At 36.2% G+C, this 13375-nt stretch overlaps 1 protein-coding gene across 1 annotated transcript in view; it reads right to left on the reverse strand.

Moving 5' to 3' along the window:
* Smpx (small muscle protein X-linked) overlaps window positions 1-13375 on the reverse strand; it is a 127256-nt gene that overhangs the window by 62019 nt on the left and 51862 nt on the right. Inside the window, exons 6-8 of the mRNA XM_019205001.2 lie at window positions 11467-11648; window positions 6715-6773; window positions 6324-6394 (exon numbers count right to left, since the gene is read on the reverse strand). The gene's annotated coding sequence lies outside the window, so the exon portion shown is untranslated. The remainder of the gene's footprint in view (window positions 1-6323; window positions 6395-6714; window positions 6774-11466; window positions 11649-13375) is intronic.

Consider the following 13375-nt stretch of genomic DNA (forward strand, 5'->3'; position numbering starts at 1 on the left):
CAAAAATGGGCATCTGAAATGAACAGACATTTCTCAGACAAAGAAGTAAAAGCAACAAGTAAATATATGAAAAAATGTTCCACATCACTGATCATTCCAGAGATGCAGATGAAAACAACACTGAGATTCCACCTCAACCCACAAAGAATGGCTGCTATCAAGAAATCACACAATAACAAATGTTGGCGGGGTTGTGGGGAGAAAGGAACTCTTCTCCATTGTTGGTGGGAGTGCAGACTAGTGCAACCACTGTGGAAATCAGTATGGTGATACCTCAAAGAGCTAGGTCTAGAGGTTCCATTTGACCCAGCCATCCCTCTGCTGGGTATCTTTCCAAAAGAATTAAAAGAATCATATCACAGTGATATATGTGCACCCATGTTTATAGCGGCACAGTTTGTAATAGCTAAAACTTGGAAACAGCCCATTTGGCCATCAGTTGGAGACTGAACAAAGAAGATGTGGTTTCTTTATAAAATGGAGTACTACTCAGCCATAAAGAATGAGAAACTAGAGATATTTATAGCTAAATAGATGCACATTGAGGCTATACTCCTAAGTGAAATAAATAGGACATACAAGTCAATACCAAATAGTTTCTCTGATGTGAAAAACTAAAAGTGTAAATAAGGTTCAAATGGTATAATTGATAGTGTGAAATAGAAAGAAAATGGCTAAAGGGGAAGTGGGAAGAGGAGGGGAGAGGAAATAAGGGAAAAGAGAAATGTGAAAAAAGGAAAAAATGGAAACAAGTCTTTGTAAATGGTGAAGGGTGAAGGGGGTGAAGGGAGGGAAGGGGAATGGGGACAAAATGAGAACCAAGATATATCGTGTAAAGGTACAAAATCCCAATGATAAATGTAACTGTACTGTTTGCCTTAAATTTACCAATAAACTTAATGGGGGAAAAAAAGAAGCAAAGTTGTCCAGTGAGAGTAAGGAGTGGGGAGGAGATTTTGGAGTTTTGAAAGGTTTAAAGTAGCCCTCATAGAGGGAGAGGAAATTGGTATGGAAATGTAATAAACTACAATGCAGCACTTGGTGCCTAATTAAGGCTTATGATCAACATAAAATGAGATAATAATCAATTTCAACTAAATACGTATTATTTTTATTGTTAATACTTTCCTAAGGGCACATAATTTCAGTTTTATATCTTCTTTGATTCAGTTATTATAGAGAAGAATTTTAAAATATTTCTAAGTTAAGTACATATTTTATAAAATGCAAGCCCCAAAATATATCAATCATAAATCTCCAAGTACTGACAACATTTTGTCAAAATATATAACTCAGGGACTGTTATAAATACCACTACAAGGAAAAAAATCCTTAGGCCAATTTAGTTTACTTGAGCAAAACAAAAACAACTTGAAAATCAGACAACTCCCAAAGGTTCTGAGAACTCCAACCAATAGCTTGATCTGACAATATTTATAGAAAAACAGAGGTGCAAAATAGAAAAACAAACATGTAATTGGTTACAGCTTAACTAGTTAATTGTTTATATTTTAATTAGTTAATTGCCTACAGGGTTTCCTGCAACCACTAATCAATGCTGTTATTGTGACTCAATTCTATATTGGTTTGGTCCATGTTAATTATACAAAGAATTTTCGACAAAGCATTTCTTCCAAATTTAGAAAAATATCTGGCTACAAATAGATATAAAATATTTAAATATTACAGTTATCAAGCTTGATTGAATACATAGATATGTAACTATATATCATTTATATATGTATATAAGCTTATATGAATAGCATTATATATTATGCTGTATATACATATTATTATATATCACATTGAAGGTATATACACACATACAAATTTAAACTCAATACTCATTTTTATAGCTATGAAATATTTGCAAGAGGTTTAAGGTAGTATGTTAACAAAAACTCTCAAATTCTCAAATTTAGAAGTTGTGTATTAGAAAAATCAACAGAATTAAAAGACACATAAAGAATGGAGAAAATATCTGCAAACTATTCATCTGACAAGGGATTAATATCCAGAATGCATAAAGAACTCAAAAAGCTGAACACAAAAAATCCCAAATGAGCCAGTTAAAAAACAGGCTAAAGACCTTTATAAAGACCTAAAAAGAAGTGTTATAAATGGCTAACAAGTATATAAAAATGCTCAATATCATTAATATCAGAAAAATGCAAATCAAAATATAAGTTATCAGCACCCCCCATTAAAATGACTATAATTATAAAGATAAAAAATAACAAATGCTGGAGAGGATTTGGGAGATTCTCATACACTGTTGATGGGAATGTAAATTAGTATAGCTATCATGGAAGAGGGTAGGGGAAAGGAAATAAGGGGAAAGAAAGAAACATGAGAAAATGAAAAAATGGAAATAAAGTATTTGTAAATAGGGAAGGGAGGAGGGGGTGAAGGGAGGGCAGGGGTATGGGGGAAAAAATAAGAACCAAGACCTGTCATGTAAAGGTACAAGATCCCAATGACGAATGTAACTGTACTGTATACCTAAAATGTACCAATAAACTCAATGAAAAAAATAAAAGAATAAAAAAAAACACCTAAAACAGAACTACCATTTGATGCAGCAAATCCACTACTGTATATGTATGCAAGAGTGATGAAATCGTACCAATTAGATACTTGCTTACTCATGTTGATTGCAGCACTAGCACAATATCTAAAATGCAGCATTAACCTAGATGCTTGAACTGTATTGGTCAGCTTTCCCAAAATACCCAACACCCGCAATTTAAAGGAAGAAAATACTGTACATGCTTCCAGGTCACACCCCCCAGTGAACTATCACTTTCAAACATGCCTACCTAACTTCCAAACAGCACAATCAGATATCAATGCACCAATAGACTAACCCATTGATGAGTGTACTGCCCCTATTATCCAATCACCTTCCAAGGACAGGAGATTTTAGAGGGGCATTTTAGACCTAAACCATAACATTCTACTTCTAGCCCTCAAAAAATTCATATCCATCTCATTATGTAAAATATATTTAATCCATCTCTAAGTGTCAACAAGTCTTAACAGCTCCAACACTGCTAAAATGTCCAAGTCCAAAGTCTACTCTGAGACTCAAAGAAAATTCTTAACTGTGAGTCTTTTAACTGTAAAAATAAAAAAGAAAGTTAAATACTTCCATCAGAAAATGACATAAAGTAAACATTCCCATTCCAAAATGGAAAAATAAGGGGGTAGAAAGGAGTGGGACCAAAGCAAGAACAAAATGCCACAGCCAAACATTACATGTTGTAATTTCATGGCCAGAATGCAGGGCAGGTTATAGTGAAATATATACTCCAAAGGGCTTAGGCAGCCCTGCCCCTATGGCTTTGCCAGTTGCAACCTATATGGCTTCTCTCATGAGCTGGTTTGACTCACCTCCTGCAGCTTTCCTTAGCAGATATTTTATGTTCCTTGCATTTCCTAATTTCCTGTCTTCTATACTGTTCTTTGAACTTTACTCTCATATTTTACCAACTCCTCTCTCAGGGATACACCTCTTGGAGTCTCAGGCCTTCTTCTGAAATCTAGGTGGAAACATCCATGATCGCACAACTCTTATATTTTGCATCCTAAAATGCTAGCACCATGTGGATGATGTTAAGGTTTACCACTGGCTCCAACAATAGACTGCCAACCTTGGACCATGGCTTATTGACCTCAAAGTATCTGGATAGCTGATCTTGGGGAAATGATTCCCCAAGAGAACCAATTCCCTAGGCAGTGCCTGTTAAGCAGGGGGCACATTTGGGCCCGTCATAGGTATAGTCTTGCCAATTCCTGAGATACTTTAAACTACTTGAACTGCATTAAAACTGTGGTCCTTATGTAAAGTACTTGGCTTCTTTTTGTCTTTGTATTTTAGGTACCGGGGATTGAATTCAGGATCTTGCACTTGGAAGGCAGGCAGCGGCACCACTGAGCTGAACACTTGGCCCCTTGGGCTTCTTTTTAATGCGAATCTTTCTAGCAACCATGCCCTCCTTAGCCTCAACTTTGCAGATGCTTCCCTTCTGATGAGACTGCAAACTTCTCCGCTCTTTGTTCCTGATTCTCACCATAAATCTGGCTAAAAGGAGCCAACAGTGCGCATGCCACAGACTGATTACTGGGCTGCCTTGAAATTTCTTCCACCAGATCTGTTAGTCTCCTACCTTTAAATTTAGCCTCACACACCACCTTAGGATTTTGATAAAACAGAGAAAAAGTTTTTGCTAGAATGAAATATATATTGCCTCTAGTCCAGTTTCTAATTCAGTCCTCATTTCCATCTGAGACCTCATGAGCCTGGCATTTACTGTCTGAATTCCTATCAACATTCTGGTCATCTGAGCTCTGACCAGAATTGTTCAGCAGGCTCGGCTTATAGCATTCTAGGATTTCACTAGCCCACATCTCTCCAAACTTTCCCAAACCCCTCCAGCCAACCACTTCCAAACGTTTTTGAATCACATGGTCAGGTACTGTCACAGCAACAGCCCAACTCCTGGTACCAATTTTATATTTCTGTCAGCTTTATTACCACTGGGACAAAATACCTGACACCCACAATTTAAAGGAGAAGTTTATTTTAGCTCAGTTTCAGCGGATGCAGTCCATGGTCAGCTAGCTCCAATACAGAAACAGCATGGTGTAAGGAAAACTACTCTCATCATGACAGCCAAAAGGCAGAGAGAGAGGGAAGAAGCCAGGAATAAAAACACATATTTCCAGTTCATGCCCGCAGTGGTCTGCCTCTTTCAACCTAGCCCTGCCTCTGAACAGCACAGTCAGCTATGAACTAATCAATTGGACTAATCCACTGATAAGTATATTGTCCCCATGATCCAGTCACCTTCCAAATACATGAGATTTTGGGGAGAGGGGGCATTCTACATCTAAACCATAACAATGCTCATCGGTGGATAAAAAATGTGGCATATCAACAAAATGGAATATCATTCTGCCATAAAAAGCATGAAATCCTATCATTTGCAGAAACACAAACAGAACTAGAGCTTATTATGTTAAGTGAAATAACCCAAACACAGAAAAAGAAATGCCATGGGTTCTCAGTCATTTGTGAAAACTAATACGTCAATCTCATAGAAGAGGAGAATGGAATAGTTGTCACTAGAGACTGGGAAGGGCAGTATGGAGAGTGAGTGATACAAAGAAGTTCAATAAAACACACCAAAGTACAATTAGAGAGGAGAAATTCTAATTTTTCTACCGCACAGTAATGTAGCTATTGGTTAATACAATTTATGATATATTCCAAACTAGAAAAGAGTATGAAATTCCTAGCACATAAAAATGATCAATATTTAAAGAGATACAAGTGTTTATTATCCCAATCTTATTCTTACACATTGTATACATGTATCAGATTACTAGAATGTACCCTGAAAAAGGTTCAGATGTTACTCCTCAATAAAACGGAAGTTTATATTCCATAGTTTCTGACCCAAATAGTAAAAAACCAGAAATTGAAAGAAAAAAGAAATAGAATCATTAGGAAAACTCTAAAGTACTCTTCTAAATAACTTAGGGATATGAGCAAAATCAAAATTTAAATGACAGCATATTAAAACATGAAAATAACACTCTGGAAAAGTCATAAAAGAGTGTGACCATGTCTACTAATTGACCACAAAGGTAAAAAGTAGGATGACTTTGTGAGGCAATAGGGAAATTATTGAAATTTTATCTTCTTGCTTAGATGATGCTTTGAGATCCAATTTAGCAACCTTACACAGTTTCTGTTTAAGATTAAATGACTCAGAATAAGGAACAGCATCAGTCCGGACCTAGTTCAAAAGTGCTCAATGGCATCTCATGATCTTGAGCCATTCTCATCTTCTAGACCAGCCCCCAAAAAAGTCTTACCTTTCTTCCAAGGTTAGGAGAATAGAGGAATAAGGAATTCTGACTGTTCCTTCTTTGTCCACTGTGCCTATCATATAGAAAGTCCTTTACATTTCTAAGTGTCTGGTGATACTCAGTGAAGCCAGTTAACAAGCCAGTTAGATATAGTAGGGGAAGCCATTTACTGTATTTCACCATAATTCTTTATGTCAGCTGAAATATCTTTGAGAATATCTATATGTATTATGTAGAATAAATATGGAAAATTCCAAAGATGTACAAGGGTGAAGGGAATAGCTGCTGTGCTAAGAAGGATAAAATGCATCACTGAGACAGAGAAAGTGGGGTAGGTAAGGAAATACAGTAAGTATATTGAGCTTATAGAAAACACACTGATTCAATTCAGTAACACTGCCAGATATTGGAGAATAAGATATGAAACATTTCTTCAAGGAACTTACAGTTTGGTGGAGGCTCTCCTACAATGTTCATTAAAGCTTTTCTCCTCAGTGGTGTGAAAAAGAGCTGAAATCTAAAATGATCGAATGAAAAAAATATACAAGAAATCATTTAAAAGATAATAAAGCACCAATTCTACATTATTTTCAATGTCTATGACTTGATCATAATTATCTCCCTAATAATATGTAGCAGAGCTTGACAAACTATAGCCTGCTGCCTATGTTTATAAATAAAGATTTACTGGGATACAGTAATGTCTATTCATTTACCTAAGGCCCTCGGCTACTTCCCCCCAACAAAGGCAGAGTAAAGTATTTGCAACAGAAATAGCATGACCTACAAAGTCTGTAATATTCACTATCTTCCCTTTATAGGAAAAGATTGGCTTACTCTGATAGTTATTCAAATGTTCTCCAGGTCACTTGTCTCCTGAATCTTCTTTCTTTTGTCTGTAGGAAATGAATACGTTTGTTTTCACATGTGAAAAAGATCACCCTTATTCAAAAAATTCTTTATAATCCAAAAATTCTTTATAATGCAGGATAGAATATTTTCAACTCATCCAACAATAATATAACAGAATTATAATTATAGTTTATCACTTTTTATTTTACTCAGTTACTGGAAATAAAATTTTGCTTTTATACACAAATGATAAAATGTATTATACAATGTGATAACTTGCTTTTTTCCTGTTTTTAAAATGAAAGCTTTTTTCTTTAAATTTTGACAAACTGTCTCATAGAAGAAAGAATCACTTTGTGTTAAAGTGACTTGCTTTATTCTATTATTGCCAAGCAACCTCATTTTAAATCCAAAAGTTCTAACTTCTTTTAATAGAAATAGAGGCATTATCTGAGTTCCAAGAATTTATATTAAGGTCTTACAAAGTGTATTATGAATGTAGCCCACACAAACACTGAAACATAACTCTGCAACAGCTGCATTAGACCCAAGGCTGGTTTCAGTTACCATTTATACTTGAACATAGCAAATACCCAGCAGTGAAGAACTCTGAGAAAACTAAGCTATTAGTTGGCCTTGCATTAATCCTACAATGGTGTTTGCGATCATCAAAACACTGGAGCCACAGATATTTGATGTAAGCAAGATGGCAGAACTTTCTTTTTCCCTGCCAAGTATTACTTCATACATATTCTAACAATCATCATTCTACCGAGAACCAACAAGTTTGCTATATTTTGACATTTGAAAGGAGTTTGAGGACATCGATTTGCTTTTTGAACTAGATCATTGGAAGCTATTTCTGAGGCCCCCAAAGAAATAATTAGGCAAATGTCAGCTTCAAAAACCTGATAGAGTCATACTTAATATTCAGTCTTCTTCAGTATTGCCATTTAAACACATAACTCTCCTAATCCCTGACTTCTCTTCTAATGGTTTCTTCTAGTCACTGTTCATTGAGTGGTTTTAAGAGTGTTAGGTTGGTTACCTGTCACGAAGACTGAAATTGTCCAAAATCAGACACAAAGAAGCAGCCTGGACCAATAAAAAACTTAGAGAGATATGTATGCATTAACATAGCAGCACAATTTATAATAGCTAAAACTTGGAAACAGCCCATTTGCCCATCAGTTGGAGACTGGATAAAGAAGATGTGATTTTTTCTATAAAATGGAATACTACTCAGCAATAAAGAATGAGAAATTAGAGATATTCATAGGAAAATGGATATGTATTAAGGATATACTCCTAAGTGAGATAAATAAGTCACACATGTGTAAATACCAAATAGTTTCTCTGGTGTGAAAAACTATAATGGTACATAAGATCCTAATGATATATTTGGCAATGTGAAATAGGAAGAAAAGAGCTAAAGGTGTAGGGGAAATGCGAAGGGTAGGGGAAAAGTAATAAGGGAAAAGAAAAAAACACGAGAAAATGAAAAAATGGAAATAAAGTATTTGTAAATAGGGAAGGGAGAATAGGGTGAAGGGAGGGCAGGGATAAGGGGAAAAAATGAGAACCAAGACCTGTCATGTAAAGGTACAAGATCCCAATAATGAATGTAACTGTACTGTATACCTAAAATGTACCAATAAAATCAATGAGAAAAAAAAGATTTTGGAAAGTACATAAGAGGGATGTCTTCAGGTAAGAATCCAGTCTGGTTAGAGAAAGAAGCAAGAAAGATTGTTGCTAAACCTGAATACATTATATGTATAGACTTTACCTGAAGAGTTCACACAGTAGCAAGCTGCTTCTGGGCATAGCCAATCAGTAAAACCATAATTAGTACCTTTCCCATTATTGGATGTTATGGATGAAATTGTAACCCTACAAAATCTGTATGTTGAAGTCCTAACCTCCAGTACTTCCAATGTGATCTTATTTAGAAATAGGATCACTGCAGATGAGGTCCTCTGGAGTATAGTGGGCCCTATTTCAATATGAGCAGTGTCTTCATAAGAAGGAAGAATTTGCAAATACACACATACACACACACAGGGAGAATGCCATGTGGACATCAAGGTTAATAGGAAGGTAATGCAGAGGACAAAGATGGCCAGCAATGTACCAGAAGCTAGGCAAGAGGCATAGAACACATCATCACAGCCTCATAAGGAACCAACCCTGCCCTCTGCTCAACCATGGACGTCTAGTATCCAGAACTGTGAGACAATAACCTGCTACTAAATCACCCAATATTATATAATATAATATTATATTACTATATAATGCTATTATAGCAGCCCAAGCAGACCAACACAGTAGAGTCCACAAAAGATTTTCAGTCAACATCTACATATCCACAGCAGCACCACTGTAGGTCACAGGAGGTACCCAGTTCAGTCCATTTACAGATCACTCCAGAGCACTGATGGTGAGCCTTTTAGAGTTCTCAATGATATAAACGGCCTGCTGTAGCATGCATGCCATAAGTTCACCACCACTATACTAGAGAAACTTAGTTGCCTATATACAGACTAGTGTTCCTATATATGTGGCTACAGCTTACACATCCCTAAACTGAAGATTCAAAATCCCAAATCCTTCTGGTTTTGGATTTTGGAACATTTTACATTTCATACTGAGCATGCTCATCTAGAAGCCTATGCATTCTAAAATCGGAAAATCTCCAAAATCTGAATGAGTCTGGTCCCAGGAACTTCAGATACGGGATATTAACCTGTAGTTAGTTCACTTTCCCATTCCTCTGCTAATGTTGCTATTTTCCATTTGCAAATGCTTCACATCTAGTTTCCAAACTAAAATTCTTTAGTAAATAAAAAACAATGCATACATTATTTATCTCTCACCAGATTAGAATGAAATTAACATATGGAAAAAAGGTCACTAATTTTAAAATATAAGCAACCATAATACTCACTGAAGGCTTTTGTAAGTCAGGATATACATAATTACCTCTAGCATACGGCTTTACTTCTGTTTCATTATTTTTATTTTTCATTATTTTTCTCCTAATAAACAGTAAATACACAAAGACTCACTAAATTTCTGTTTGAAGACTTTTGCTTCAATAAACCAAAAATATCCTCAAATATGAATTATTCATATTCCCTTAAGAAGTAAAATTAAAATGATAAAAGAATTCTGACAAAAGGATAATAGTCAAAGTTGTGAGAGATAAGGATATGGAGACTCTGCTATGATCAAATTCATGAGATATGAATAAACTGACAAAGAATGTACAATACATACTGCTAAGATATAGCTAACGTTTTCTGTTCTGAGTGTGGTAAGTGCTTTAGTGACATCAATTATACCATTAGACAATCTTTGAAAGTAGGTGTTTTTTCCCTTTTTATAACTATAGCAAATGAGACACCAAGAAATTCTAAGAATTGCCCAGGGTCACCGAGTTAGTCATGGATGGGGCAGGAGGAACCCCCACGCAGCCTGACTACACAGTCCACACCTAAAGGAAGAACAGGAAACTGAAGCCACTTAATAAGCTTGAAGGTCAAAATGAGTTGAAGAGACTGATTCTTAATGTTCTTGGAACAATTACATTTTCTAATTGCAGGTCAAACTTATATGATTCATGTTACAATTCTGAGAAGAGTTGTTTGCCTTTTAAAGATGAAGACTCCCTCGCAGCAGAACCTGACACAGGGACTCTTATTAAAATGATTTGGATAAGAATGCTCCAGAGGCCAGTCATGCTGGAAGCAAGACATCACAGCGCAAAATCCCTGCAAGAGTGTGGGCTCAGAGGGACCAATGTCAGCCTGATGCAGCAGAGAGCTCTGGAGTATAAATGACACCTCAACAAGTATCAGGATTGGCACCCCAATGCCTGGCGCTCTTTCCTGGTGGTGCCAGGAACTATTCTTTGACCAAGGACAACTCTTTGGAGCAAGGGCAGCCAACATTCCCAGCAGGTAATGGAGGGAGCAGTTGTCTGATGGAGAAAGTAGGTGTATAGGCTAGTAACTAAGATCCGGTGGCACACCAACAGCATCCTCTAGGCTTAAAGAGGTTGTCCTGTTGGGTGTATAGGGGTACACTTATAATTCCAGCACTCTGGAAGGCTGAGTCAGAAAGATCAGTTTTGAGCCCATCCTGGGCAATGTAACAAGACTCTGTCGCAAAATAAATATAAAAAAAATTAAGAAGGGCTGGGCATGTAGCTTAATACAAAGACCTTGGGTTCAAACCGGGCATTGTGGCACACACCTATAATACCAGCACTCGGGAGGCTGAGGCAGGAGGATTGCTGTGAGTTTGAAACCAGCCTGAGCTACATAGTGAGTTCCAGGTCAGTCTCAACTACAGTGAGACCCTGTTTCAAAAAAAAAAAAAAAGTTTGAAACGCCTGAGCTACATAGTGAGTTCCAGGGCAGTCTCAACTACAGTGAGACCCTGTTTCAAAAAAAAAAAAACAGACCTTGGGTTCAATCCCCATTTAACAATTCCTCCTTCCCCTCATAAAAATTTCTGTCCTACAACCAGGTTCTTTTCAGAGGTAATTTTCCCAGTGTAGATTTGAGAGAATCCTCATTTTTTTCCCTAAATCTGTTCTTGTGTAGTAAGACCAAACCTTTATACATTTCCCTTTAAACACTGAGAAACAAACAGGTCTCTTCTAATAAACCAATACCAAAAATTGAAAGAGGATAGCTATCATTGATTTGTCAAGGAGTTCCTTCTACCTACTGGCATAAAGACTTGCCTCCCAGTTTTTCCTGTCTGTTATTAGACTTCTTTCTCAACTTTCCTTCTTCTTCCTCCTCTGTTATTTCTTCTCTTCATCTTCTGTACTGTTGCCCTTTCACTTCATCCAAATCTACACGTAGTCCAACATAGACTTCTATCTTCTGATATTGAATAGGGCCAACCTCAAAATAAATGATAACAAAGTTGGGGCAGCAGGTCAAGAGTCCCACTTCAAAAAGGCAGCCATGCTATGATCTATTGTATATATACTGGCCTTCCACATGAGCTACTATTTGAAGACAGGGCTCAATGACTTTAAAGTTTCAAAAATACCAGTCTGTACCATGGTTGCATCTACAGTGAGCTTCATCTGAGGAAACGGAATTCCTCTATAGACCAAGGATTCTTAGCCTAATACCATAGACTCCTTTTTTGTCTAGCAAATCCTATGCTCTCCTTCTCAGAATGATGTTTTTAATGTATAAAATAAAATACACAAGTTCACAAAGCTAATCAATTATATTAAAACTTATCAAAATATTAAAAATAAATCTGTGATATATTTAATACATAAAAAGGTCTAGATATCATTTCATTAAGTACCATAATTTCTAAGTGATGGACTAAATATTTCAATAATTAATAATAATTGTAATACAACTGGAACAATATAATGTTCCATTCATGATAAAGTTGCAGATCAATGACTAATATTACTATGGTTCATGGCCTATATTCGTAAGCAAAACAAACACTAAATTTCAGTCAGAGGATAATTAAAAGAAAGATATAAGTTCTTAAGGCCCCTTAATGGACTCAAATTTAAGAAGCCCCAACATAGGTAGGCAGGCGTCATACCAAGCATATAAGCTTTAAGTAGCTTCAACAAATACTCACACATACACACGATAGGAAAGACAAATTTATGCCATCTTCCGCCACATTAAATGCCATAAGCAGTGACTTCACTCCCAGGAAGCCCTAGTGGCCCCTTTCTTTTGGGGTGGGGTCCAAAGGTCATTTGATGGTCCTTGACAACAAGGACAGACACTAGAAGGATGCCCAGAATCTCCTTGAAAAGTACAAATAAGGCATTTGTGGGGCATTTGTACCTAAAAAGCCCCACAAATTTGGAATAGGACAGTTAGAGGGTAGAATATGACTTGCTGACACAATGTGAACTACATGGTTTGCAAGATGTTAATTGCAATTGGCACTTCTGAGGCTGGTGCGAGATGTGTTGTCCCCATCTCCAAAAAGCTGCCTCTGACCTGCTTTCTTCCTGACCAACCCCCAGAAAAAGGGAAAAAAAATCACTGAATTTTCTTCTAACTGTTTTACTGGCTTCTTTTAATTATTTTGAAGGATAATGTGTTTTTATAAAACTTGAAGTGGCAGTTCTCTTTAGAGCTCATACTTTATGTCAATGCACAATTATGGCCTAGATTGAATAAATTTGAGCTTGATTCATTTTTCTATTAATACAGTACTACTCCCTCATGAATATGCATAATTCCTCCATTCTGCTGTATTCGAAAGCTTCCCTCAGACAAAACATCTTAACATTTCCATTTGTTCATGGGAGAAATGAGTATAGTAAACTTCAAGCAGATGATGTAAATTTTTACCAAGCTTGAATTGCTTTTTATTGATTTTTGTGTAAATATATTTAATTCTCAAATGAAATTTAAGTAGAATCAGTCCCAGTCATTGAAAGCTATCTAACATGTCAAATTCTTTCTTTCCACTCCCATTCTATAAGATCTCTCTGCCCCAAGAAAAAGCATTGTTTATTCAATTTTTAGAAGCTTAAATGTTTTAAACTTCTAATTATTTGTTTAGTATTTACTAAGAGCCTGTATTTGGCAGGCAGTGAACTTGAAATGGAATGATAAATATGAACAGTTCC

The sequence above is a fragment of the Fukomys damarensis genome, unplaced genomic scaffold (assembly GCF_012274545.1).
Source record: "Fukomys damarensis isolate Sample0158 unplaced genomic scaffold, DMR_v1.0_HiC HiC_scaffold_39, whole genome shotgun sequence".
Taxonomy (NCBI): Eukaryota; Metazoa; Chordata; class Mammalia; order Rodentia; family Bathyergidae; genus Fukomys; species Fukomys damarensis.